The sequence below is a fragment of the Silene latifolia genome, chromosome 11 (assembly GCF_048544455.1).
Source record: "Silene latifolia isolate original U9 population chromosome 11, ASM4854445v1, whole genome shotgun sequence".
In the NCBI taxonomy this organism is placed as follows: domain Eukaryota; kingdom Viridiplantae; phylum Streptophyta; class Magnoliopsida; order Caryophyllales; family Caryophyllaceae; genus Silene; species Silene latifolia.
In genome coordinates, this window is record NC_133536.1 from 179,123,408 (window position 1) to 179,136,658 (window position 13,251).

Genomic DNA, 13,251 nt, shown 5'->3' on the forward strand with positions numbered 1-13,251 from the left:
CTGTCGTCAAATCTGTTTATGTGAGAGTGAGATTGTGGTTTCGTTAGGCGTATTGTGTGGTTCGATATTTGGCGAATTAATTTGTGGTCATTGTAATTTGTTGGGTCATGACCCAATTAATATGTCCAGCCCAAGTTATGTCTTAGTCCACTTTAAGACTTTGTTTTACGAAATTTAAACGTAAGGTGCTTGTTTGTCTTGTGTGGGTTTGGTCCCATATAACGGGTCTTAGAAGCCAATTGCAATTGGCTGGTAGGGTTGATAAAAGGTTGAATCCCTTTTATTTGGCAGAGTATATATACATACACACAGGAGCACACAAGCGTACGAAATACAACACAAAAGAAAAGTTTGAAGTCAGTTCTCACACACGGCTAAACAGGGGATATTTAGCGGGTGCTCAAGACGGTAATTGTCTTGGAATTAGTGTGTAGTTGGGTGGCAGGAGCAAGGTGTTTTCTGTGGTTGAGATTCTTATCTCGGTTTCAGTCAGTCAAGGTCAGTACAACAGTTCTTTCGTATACGGTCTTGTATACAAGTTTACATATTATTTAGGTGGTTTAATCTAGACCGTCTTACTAGTCAGTTGGTGGAATTTGTCAATTGTTCTAGGGTTTAGATTTAGTTTTTTCCTAAATTATTGTGGGTTCCGAATTGGTGTATTATTCGGGACGGCGGATTGTACTGAACTATTATTATAGTGGATTGCTCGATTGACTGTGGGTTTTACCTCCGGATTTGGAGGGTTTTGCCCTGGGTATTTACCCTATATTCTGTCTCGTCTTATCGTCTTATTATAGTTTACGTTTTTCTACTTTTGCTCTTATATTGGTGATTGTGCTTCCGTTGCGTGTGGGTAATTTGGCGTAAATTTCCCACCATTAAGTGGTATCAGAGCCACTTGGGCTCGGTCCTAGGTGGCGGTTTAATTGACAATGACGTCAAATATGGGGTCTCAGTTTGGTGTACCGAAGTTTGACGGAAAAAGTAGCTTCACCCTCTGGTAAAGGAGGATGAAAGACCTTCTGGTTCATCTTGGCTTGGCTAGAGCCTTGAAGGGGGTCAGTGGTAAACCGAAAATGATGAGTGATGATGACTTAGAAGAGGTGTGTACTAAGTGTGCTAGTACCATCAGGTTATGTATTTCAGTTTCAGTCATTAATTGCGTTCTTGATGAAGACTCTCTATCGGCGATATGGAAAAAATTGGAAAAGTTGTATATGGCTAAAAGCTTGACGAATAAGTTGCTTTTGAAGCGGCGATTGTATCGGTTGAGGATGGATGAGGATGGAAATCTCATTGGGCATATGAATATGTTTAATGGACTCTTAGATGAGTTGAACAAAATCGAGGTAAAGTTGAAGGAGGAAGAAAAAGCATTGTTACTCCTTAATTCTCTCCCGGATACATATGAAAATTATGTGGATACAATCTTGTGCGGAAAGGATACCATTACTATGGATCAAGCGCAAGCAGCTCTATTGTCTTTTGATGCGAGGAAGAAGGACAATATTGGGGTGCACAGTGGCAGCGGAGATACGGCTGCAGTTGCTCATGGTGGGAGAGGTCGATCATTAAACATGGGTGATGGGTCAAAGCATGGTCGGTCTCAGTCCAGGAATGCTTCTACAAGAAAGGATGTGAAATGTTACAAGTGTGGTGAACTTGGGCATATTAGGAGGTTTTGTCCTAATCAAAGCGGGAAAGGCAAGGGTGACACCAACTTCGTTGTCGGTGAAGGAAGAGAAGAAAGTAGTAGCTGCTTCTTAACTGATGGTGATGAATTATTTGCGATCTCAAATGGGCATGATGCTTCTTCTAAGGAGGAATGGATTTTAGATTCGGGTAGTGTTAATCATGTTTGCTTCCGGAAAGAATATTTTGAAAAGCTCCAATTAGGTGTGACTAATAAGTTGAGTTTGGCGGATAATTCAATGGTGGATGTCATGGGTATTGGGGTGGTGAAATTCAAGACTTCTAATGGGGTGGTGCACACTTTGGATCGGGTTGTTTATGTGGGGTAATATCCGTATAAAACCCTATAAAATTAGGACTATAACGCAAATTTTATATGTGATTTATTGTCATAAAACGAAAATACAATAAAGAAACGATAAAGCATTAGAAATAACCTCGGGTCCTTTGAGATGTGGCCTAAGAACAGAAATCAAAATAGATTTCCTCCTAATCGATACACCCAAGACCGTCTGAGACTATGCCCTTGTGCTAGAAATGTATTCTCTAATTGCCTTGCAATATTGAGAGAATAGTTGTGTGAAGTTTTGCTAGATGTGAGATCTAGGTTTTTCAGAGGAAAATACTCTTCAAAACCCTAATTTTGTTTTGCAAATGAATTAGGTTTACCAGAAGGAGAGGCTCTCCTTTTTGTCCTTTGCATTCGGCCAAACCGAGCCCTTCATGGGGAAGTGGGCTTCTACTTCCTCTTAATTTTAACTCGTGGTCCGGCTCATAAAATGCTAAATGTATATGACACGGTTTTATTATAAATCGTCATCGGTTATCGGCTATTAAAATATCAACTAATAACACGGATTAGCTGAAATATTAATACATGTCCGACACAGACGATATTGTATAATTAATTCAATATACATTAATTAAATATAATCGTTTATATTTAATTTACGAATTAATCATTAATTCGCCTTAGCCCATTTTATTTAATCCGTATTAAATAAAATATCTCAACATCGCATTTTGACTAATTACTAGTCAAATAACTCGGACTAACTGCTTAGTCAATTTTCTGGCATCAACATGACTGTATTTTCATACCGTCACATCTCTCAAACGTATCCTATAGGTGTGAATTTTAGGGACCAGTTGATCACCGCCATCTGTATGACAATAACGTCAAACTTATCTAGCAAGCCAACCGTTATTGATAAACGTGGACCAACTGATTATAATACAAAAGTATACCCTTTGATCCTTTTAGAGATTTATAAGTCCTTGCACTAACTGTAAAGTACACCAGCCCCAACAAGCTCCCACGTGTCCGTACAAGTGTATGTGCAATGACGTTATCCGTACTAACTGGAGGACACAGCTCCAACAAATTCCCACTTGTTCGTACAAGTGTATGTGCGATAACCGATTCTCATATTCATTTAAAATTTCTCCCACTCAATGTAAAACAATTTGCAGATCCGGATCCGCAAAGGTCGTATTTTACAATCGATCTGTATCTAGAGTGGTTTCCCCGACTAGAGTGTAACTCAACTGATAAAACGAATTCGTATTCGAGCATGGCCATGCATTTCGATTCTGACTCCTCGAGTGGCCCTGAGAAATATCGAGTACCTGATAAAGGCTGAATATTTCCTTCAACCCGACTCCTTCCGATCTAAGCACGATGAAATGACCCGAAAAAAATCTACTTGGCCCCCTGTTACGGATGACCGTGAGAAAGAAACCAAAGTCACCCAAAATTAGCCTTAGTCTCAAGAGACAGTCGATAGTCAAAAGAATCGACTCTTAGGATCACCATGGAGGTCCTATCCACGACCAGGCACCGAATGTTATAAAACATTTAGGACTCCACGTCGATGTCACAATTGTGTCCTACGAGATATCCGTATAAATCGCCTCTGTGATTGGTCAGTCAACCTTTTGACTTATGGCTCGTTGAACCCACCATCAACCAACGTCACAAAATAATTACCTTGAGTTATCAGCTCACGTGGGCAATTAAGGACCAAAAATATAATTTTTGTTCGATTCACTTTGTGGTGTTCAAAATTGTCGTACAAATCCACATGAAAAACAAAATATATAAATATCAAAACGATGATGTCGTATAGAGTACAAAAGAGAATGAATCTAATCCATAAAAGAGTACTACAACTTAGGAACACGTTTAATTCCCATGGAATTAACGTGCCCTTCATGCTTATCTTGTCGTAATGGTTTAGTGAAAGGATCTGCTATGTTATCATCGTAGCAATCTTTTCTATCACTACTTCCTTTTGCTCCACGTAATCTCGGATTAGATGAGCTTTCCGTTGTACATGTCTAGACTTGTTGCTAGACTTTGGCTCCTTAGCTTGGAAGATGGCACCTCTATTGTCGCAATAGATGGTGATCGGGTCATTCGAACTAGGCACTACGGATAGTCCTTGTAAGAATTGACGCATCCATATCACTTCCTTTGCGGCTTCGGGCGTGGCATAGTACTCGGACTCGGTCGTAGAATCTGTTTGTAACACTTTGTTTGGAACTCTTCCAGCTGACTGCAGCGCCATTAAGAGTAAAAACGAATCCAGACTGAGATTTTGAGTCATCTCGATCCGTTTGGAAGCTAGCATCTGCGTAACCGGTTGCGCATAGCTTTTGATCGCCTCCATAAGTCAATGCCCAATCTTTATTCCTCCGTAGGTACTTAAGAATGTTCTTGACAGCCATCCAATGTGATTCACCTGGATGCTGTTGGAATCGACTTGTCATACTCAATGCATATGCCACGTCCGGACGTGTGCATATCATGGCATACATGATTGATCCTATAGCCGAGGCATAAGGAATCCGTGTCATGCGCTCTTTCTCTTCCGGTGTCTCTGGTGCCTGAGACTTGCTCAAATGCACCCCTGGAGCCATAGAAAGAAACCCCTTCTTGGAGTTAGTCATGCTGAATCTCTCTAGGATTTTGTCTATGTAAGACTCTGATCGAGAGATAACATCCGTCGTGATCTATCTCGATAGATACGGATGCCCAGAATTCTTTGTGCCTCACCCAGATCTTTCATCTGGAAATGGTTTTTCAACCATACTTTCACCGAAGTTAAGAGAGGTATATCATTCCCAATCAGGAGTATGTCATCGACATACAATATTAGGAAGACAATCTTGCTCCCACTCGACTTGATATAAAGACATGGTTCCTCGACCGATCGAGTAAATCCATTTTCTTTAATCACTTGGTCGAAGCGATGATTCCAACTCCGAGATGCTTGCTTAAGTCCATAAATGGAACGCTTAAGCTTGCACACTTTCTTAAGATGTTCAGGATCGATGAAACCTTCGGGTTGTACCATGTACAACTCTTCCTCCAAATAACCGTTTAAGAAGACGGTTTTCACATCCATCTGCCAAATTTCATAGTCATGAAAAGCGGCAATCGCTAAGATAATCCGAATGGAACGCAAAGATGACTACGGGTGCAAAAATTTCATCGTAGTGCAAACCTGGCACTTGGGTGAAACCTTTAGCAACTAGTCGTGCTTTATAGATATCTTGTTGACCTTCCACAGAATGCTTTATCTTGTAAAGCCATTTGCATTGAAGGGGACGAACCTTAGCAAGTAAGTCAACAAGATCCCATACGTTGTTCTCATACATGGAGTCCATCTCGGATTGCATGGCCTCAAGCCATAGCTTTGAGTCAGAACTGATCATGGCACCTTTATAGGTTGCGGGTTCACTACTCGTTAAGAGTAGAATGTCATCTATGTCATGTTCCTCGACCATACCAATGTATCTGTCCGGAGGAATAGAGACTCTTCCCGACCTCCTAGGTTCCTCGAAATATTCACCTCAGTAGGGATTGAAGGAATTGGTTCCTCCAATGGTTGCTCGGTATTTGGTTCTGGAATCTCCGACAGGTCGAAGGTTCTATCACTCTTTGCATTCTCGAGAAATTCCTTCTCTAAGAATGTCGCACTAGCCGCAACAAAAACACGTTGTTCGGTTGGCGAATAAAAGTAATGACCAAGTGTTCCTTTAGGATAACCTATAAAGTATGTCTTGACCGATCGCGGGCCGAGCTTATCCTCGTGTCTCCACTTGACATAAGCCTCGCAGCCCCAAACCCGTATAAAGGACAAGTTAGGGACCGTTCCCTTCCATAGTTCATATGGAGTCTTGTCAACAACTTTAGACGGACTTCGGTTAAGTATTAGAGCAGCTGACAGAAGAGCATAACCCCACAATGAGTCAGGCAACACGGTGTGACTCATCATGGATCGAACCATATCAAGTAGTGTTCGATTTCTCCGTTCGGACACACCATTCAACTGAGGTGTTCCAGTTGGAGTTAACTGTAGGGCAATCCCACAGTCCTTAAGGTGTTGATCAAACTCGTGAGAAAGATACTCGCCACCACGGTCTGATCGCAGTGTTTTAATCTTTACGCCCAAAGAGGTTACGTACCCGATTCTGGTATTCCTTGAATTTCTCAAAGGATTCACTTTTGTGCTTCATTAAGTAGACATAGCCATATCTACTTAATCGTCCGTGAAAGTGATGAAATACCTATAGCCTTCTCGTGCGGTGATTGACATAGGCCCACATACATCCGTATGTATGAGTCCTAATAGGTCAGCAGCGCGCATTCCAACACCTTTGAAGGAAATTCGAGTCATCTTACCGATGAGACATAATTCACAGGTGCCAAATGATTGAAAATCAAAAGCCGAGATAGCTCTATTCTTTATGAGCTGTTTTACGCGTTTCTCATTAATGTGTCCCATACGGCAGTGCCATAGATACGTTTGATCTTTGTCACCAACCTTTAACTTTTTATTCATTACGTGTAATATTTCGGTGGTCTGATCTAAAACATAAATTCCGTTCATGGAGACTGCCTTGCCATAAATCATATCGTGTAATGAGAAAATGCAAGAATTATTCTCTATTACAAATGAAAAACCAAGTTTGTCAAGTGCAGAAACTGAAATAATGTTTTTCGAAAGACTGGGTACATAATAGCAGTTATATAAAAATAACTCAAATCCGCTAGGAAGCTGGATCACGTATGTTCCCCTCGAGACGGCGGCCACTCGTGCTCCATTCCCGACACGCAGTCCACCTCACCCTTTACGAGGGGTTCGATGTTTGGAGCCCCCGCACATCATTACACGAGATGAGAACCACAACCAGGATCTAGTACCCAAGTTCCGTAACTTGCGTGGTTAATCTCAATCATATGAATAAAAGTAGAAGAGAAAGAAGACATACCAACAGGTTTAACACGGCCTGCTTTTATGTCCTCATGGTAGACAGGACATGTACGCCTCCAATGCCCAGTCTTGTGGCAATGATGGCATTCCATGTTTTCGGTCTTGCTCTTTGTCGCGCCTGATGAGTTACTTGCCTCACCAGGCCCACTCTTACCTGACCCTGACTTCTTGAACTTCGGTTTGCCTACTGCTAGGTCTGCTTGAGCTTTGCCCTTACCTTTGCCCTTGTTTGTCACAACGAGAATATCTTGTTTCATGCTCCCACTGAACTTCATGTCCTTCTCGGTGCATACGAGAAGGGAGTGCAATTCATGGGGACTTTTCTTCAAATCATTCATATAGTAATTGGCTCTAAAGAGCGCAAAACCATCGTGGAGTGAATGAAGCATGCGGTCAATCACAATGTTCTCGCTGATTTTACAATCAAGCGCCTCCAGTCTCTCGACATTCTCAATCATGCTGAGAATGTGTGGGCTAACCGGTTGGCCCTTCTGGAGTCTCGCATCAAAGAAGCGAGTGGTATGCTCATAGGTCACGATTCTCGGTGCTTTCGAGAATTCCTTGGTGAGCGTGGTGAAAATCTTGTTTGCACCTTGGGCTATGAAGCGTTTCTGCAAATTGGATTCCATTGCAAAAATGAGTACGTTTTTAATCGCACCCGCTTCCATGACGAAGTCGCTATACGTGGAGACCTCGTTAACTCGAGCCGTGGGACCAGGGGGCCGGCAGAGGGGCTCGGTCGGATACTTGAGCTTCCCGTCGGCGGTGGCGCATTCCGTAATGCCGCCTCCCATTCCGCGAAGTTTGATCCATCATTCTTCGATCTAGTAGACCGATTCATCCGATTCATAAAGATCCGAAGCCGGGACTCACGGTCCAATGTGGCACTTGGCATTGGGTCATCGAGGATGCCACCATTAAGTTATTAGCGAGTTTAAAAAACGTGATCTACGCCGAAAAAAAGAAAGAAAAACAAAAACGAAATAAGCAACTCATCGAGGTGATTTAAGTCTATTTAAAATTCATTTTAATCGTGTAGACTCATTGCACTTGCATAATTGATCTCCCTCAAGAATAATACAAGTGATCCCAAGACTCAATTTCCGTAAATTGATAAGCCAACTGTTTAGCTAGTTCTTCCGTAAGAACTCTTGGTCGATAGATTTCCGTAAATCCTATCTATAGTCCACCATAATCACAGGATCGTACGAGTGACCATAGTGTTGAGGTAAAATAAGTCAATCAGTTCCAACTTACCCGACGTAGAAGGGGTCATATTATGCCTACCGACGAAGAAGGGATTCATTGGAGTTTGACCTATAAAGACTGTTCTCAATTTTTGTTTATACGAGGAAGATCCCATCAACTTAGTTTTAATTCATTTTAAGTGAACGAATAACTAGCATTACGTGAATGAATTAACTTAGGTGATGGCTTAAACTTGATCGTGTGACATAAGAATGTCATAGAAAACTAAGCGTGACCTCTATATGAGTCAGTTTTCATGCAATTATTAGGTGGTTTGGTTTTTTAGGCGGAATATGATGCAATCTATCGTTACGAAAAATAAATAAAAGAATGCAAAACGTAAATAAAAATTCCTAGTGTGGCCTATCCTAGTAAAAAGAACATAATACAACTTTGGAATCCACCGTTGGACCCGAGAAGCTTGTCTTGATGTTCCATCTTTTCCATGCAGCGGGAGTGAGCATCCGATCTCCATCTTTGGTCTTCTCAAAATTACAATTAAAATTTACAAAATATAAACCTATTTACATTCTAAATAAAACTGTAATTACAAAAAAATAAAAATGGAGATACGAGATCTCAAAATACAACCAAGACCGTGTTCCATCATTACGGTAACACGTTCTACTAAGGCCACACTAAGTTACACCCGTTTGTAAAAAATAAATAAATACGTAATTAAAAGCATTCAAGGCATTCAACAATAACGATAAAAAAAAATGCATCAACTAAATTAAATTTATTCGTGACATAATTCCGTAATTATGTTAAATTTATCCAAACCACCTCTAATGATTAAAATTATGTGACAAAACCGCTTTAATCAACTTAATTTTAATCCGTGATAATCCGTTACTTTAAATCGTTTTAAAATAACTAAATGGTACGTGAGTGAACCGTTTCACTATCAAGCGAATGCACAAAATCCGTATTGTACACATTTTTGGCCGAAAAAAAATAAAACAAAATTTTTATTTTTTTCTTCTTTCACGTCTGGCCGTGAACAGTACCAAAAAATTTTTTTTTATTTTTTTTTATTTTGAAGCTAAAAGCCGAGAGCTCAAAAGGCCAAAAAAAAAAATTCAAGCGGCTCAAAAAAAAACGAGAGCCTCATCAAGACAAACAAAATCGATTTGTTAAAAACCAATTGTAAATTGAACATAATCCGTATTAAAGCAAAATTACAATTGACATGATCTTCACATATTGTTATAATTATCGTTTAAAACAACAATGCGCAAAGAACAAATCGAAAACAAAACAAAAGATCGTCTGATCTAGCAAGAACCGTGAGGCACGCAATTCAAGGCAAAAAAAAATAGAAAACAGGCCGTGAACAAGGTAAGGCCGCACGGTTTTCAAGAAAGAAAAAAAATGCCGTGACAAAAAAAATTTGTGCCGCACGGAATTTCAAGCAAACAATTTATCGATTCAATTCCGTTTGATGAAAAACACATAGAAAAATTTACGTGGCCTCGCTCTGATACCACCCTTGGGGTAATATCCGTATAAAACCCTATAAAATTAGGACTATAACGCAAATTTTATATGTGATTTCTTGTCATAAAACGAAAATACAATAAAGAAACGATAAAGCATTAGAAATAACCTCGGGTCCTTTGAGATGTGGCCTAAGAACAGAAATCAAAATAGATTTCCTCCTAATCGATACACCCAAGACCGTCTGAGACTATGCCCTTGTGCTAGAAATGTATTCTCTAATTGCCTTGCAATATTGAGAGAATAGTTGTGTGAAGTTTTGCTAGATGTGAGATCTAGGTTTTTCAGAGGAAAATACTCTTCAAAACCCTAATTTTGTTTTGCAAATGAATTAGGTTTACCAGAAGGAGAGGCTCTCCTTTTTGTCCTTTGCATTCGGCCAAACCGAGCCCTTCATGGGGAAGTGGGCTTCCACTTCCTCTTAATTTTAACTCGTGGTCCGGCTCATAAAATGCTAAATGTATATGACACGGTTTTATTATAAATCGTCATCGGTTATCGGCTATTAAAATATCAACTAATAACACGGATTAGCTGAAATATTAATACATGTCCGACACAGACGATATTGTATAATTAATTAAATATACATTAATTAAATATAATCGTTTATATTTAATTTACGAATTAACTGCTTAATTCGCCTTAGCCCATTTTATTTAATCCGTATTAAATAAAATATCTCAACATCGCATTTTGACTAATTACTAGTCAAATAACTCGGACTAACTGCTTAGTCAATTTTCTGGCATCAACATGACTGTATTTTCATACCGTCACATCTCTCAAACGTATCCTATAGGTGTGACTTTTAGGGACCAGTTGATCACCGCCATCTGTATGACAATAACGTCAAACTTATCTAGCAAGCCAACCGTTATTGATAAACGTGGACCAACTGATTATAATACAAAAGTATACCCTTTGATCCTTTTAGAGATTTATAAGTCCGTGCACTAACTGTAAAGGACACCAGCCCCAACAGCTTATGCTCCAAAGTTGAGACGAAATCTAATTTCAGTTAGTCAATTAGACTCTCAAGGTTATGGTTTTAAAGCTCATGGGGGAGTGGTGAAGGTGACTAAGGGTTCAATGGTCCTTATGAAGGGGGAGTTGCATCGTGGGTTATACCGTCTGAATGCTACTGCATTGAAAATCTCACATGTTGGCTGGAAAAACGAAAGGCGATGACATGTTAGTTTCCAGGTTGTAGACGGGGGCAAGGATGATAAGAGTGAGGAGGAGAGGCTCCTCTCCACTGTAAAGTGATGCTACTAACTTGGTACGGCTGTACACGGTGCATTGGCCGTGGTTGTGAGTTAGGGGGGATACTAACTCGGGTGTGCAGTCGGTAAGTACGAAAGGTCGATGGTTAATTCCTCGGTTATCCCTTGGGCTGGATGAGGAGATTTGTTGGGTCATGACCCAATTAATATGTCCAGCCCAAGTTATGTCTTAGTCCATTTTAAGGCTTTGTTTTACGGAATTTAAACGTAAGGTGCTTGTTTGTCTTGTGTGGGCTTGGTCCCACCAGAAGCCAATTACAATTGGCTGGTAGGGTTGATAAAAGGTTGAATCCCTTTTATTTGGCAGAGTATATATACATACACACAGGAGTACACAAGCATACGAAATACAACACAGAAGAAAAGCTTGAAGTCAGTTCTTACACACGGCTAAACAGGGGATATTTAGCGGGTGCTCAAGACGGTAATTGTCTTGGAATTAGTGTGTAGTTGGGTGGTAAGAGCAAGGTGTTTTCTGTGGTTGAGATTCTTATCTCGGTTTCAGTCAGTCAAGGTCAGTACAACAGTTCTTTCGTATACGGTCTTGTATACAAGTTTACATATTATTTAGGTGGTTTAATCTAGACCGTCTTACTAGTCAGTTGGTGGAATTTGTCAATTGTTCTAGAGTTTAGATTTGGTTTTTCCTAAATTATTGTGGCTTCCGAATTGGTGTATTACTCGGGATGGCGGACTGTACTGGACTATTATTATAGTGGATTGTTCGATTGACTGTGGGTTTTACCTCCGGACTTGGAGGGTTTTGCCCTGGGTATGTACCCTATATTCTGTCTCGTCTTATCGTTTTATTCTTGTTTACGTTTTTCTACTTTTGCTATTATATTGTCGATTGTGCTTCCGTTGCGTGTGGGTAATTTGGCGTAAATTTCCCAACATAATTAGTCACTGCTAGCTGGCTTTTAGATCTCGATTTTTGTTGTCGCCGGTGATGTCATTAGCGCCGTCTGTGGTGGTTGATGATGTCGCCGACGTAGGAGCTGCTGATCGACGGCAGGGCGTCGGTGGGGTGTGTGGGTTACTACGGTGGAGGGTGAAGGTGGTCGGCTGGTGGTGGAGGTTGATGTAGGTGGGAGAAAAAATGAGAGGTGAGATAGGAATTGAAGGGAGAGTATAAATAAAAATATAAGAGAGTATAAAAATTGTGCTTTAAAAAATAAGCGAGTATAAAAATATTAACCAAAAATATTGGTAGGGAAAAAAAAAAGACAAAAAAAATGGCTTACTCAACTTCTTGAATTTGAATTTGAAATTCAAAATATTTTAGTTTTAGTATCAAAAATTTCAATTGAAAAAGATTCTATATGGAACCCACACATTTTCACGTGTCATACTATTACATGTCTGTATACAAGAGGGGTTGTACACCTCATGTACATGTAAAATTTTCGGTATCAAGAGTGATCACATTTTGCCAAAAAGTACGGAAATAACGGTTGTACAAAAGAATTATTGTTCAATAAATAGGAATACAATAGGTTTTGGTATAGACGGGTGGGGCGAACAGACGGGTAAATACCTCTAATAAAATGGGTAAGGGGGACAAGGTGGGGTACCCCCATGTGCTTCCCACTTTATGGTAAATGGGTAATTTGTGAGAGAAAGTGATATCTGTCTATGCGTATAGACGGATAGTGTCCGTCTATAACGAGAATTTGTGATATGAATAAGTATCCTAGAAGATTTTTTGTGATATTTATGTGAAGAATGGATTTTAATTGGGCCCAACAAAAGACAAGGTCAAAGATGACAGGGAGGAGCCACGTAAGCAAGTAACAGCAGCCCGTGAGTGAGAATGTGTGGGCAGTTCAAGGCGCACGGTAGTCGAGGAATCATTAGGAATGTCGGCATACATTAAACGCCATAACTTACCATCACCCTCCTTTTCCTTCATTGGTCACCACTTTAGCGCAAGGGTTCTTGACCCCCTTCAACAATACGGTCCGTCTCATTGAAGACCGTCATTATTCGTCACAAGTTAAATACAAATAGTGGTCCTCTCACAAAATGCAGGAAGGGGTATTCATTTCCCCCCACTTACACTATCCATTTACATTTTATTAGAGGGACACTATCCGTCTTCAGCTTGTGACGGATAGTGTACGTCTTCAATGAGAATTTGTGTCAAGGATATTGTTTATGTTTCCTCGGTTATCCAATGTTTTTGTTTTAGTTTTTTTTCCACGTAATCATAATGTGGCTTATGATTTAGCTAAAAGAGA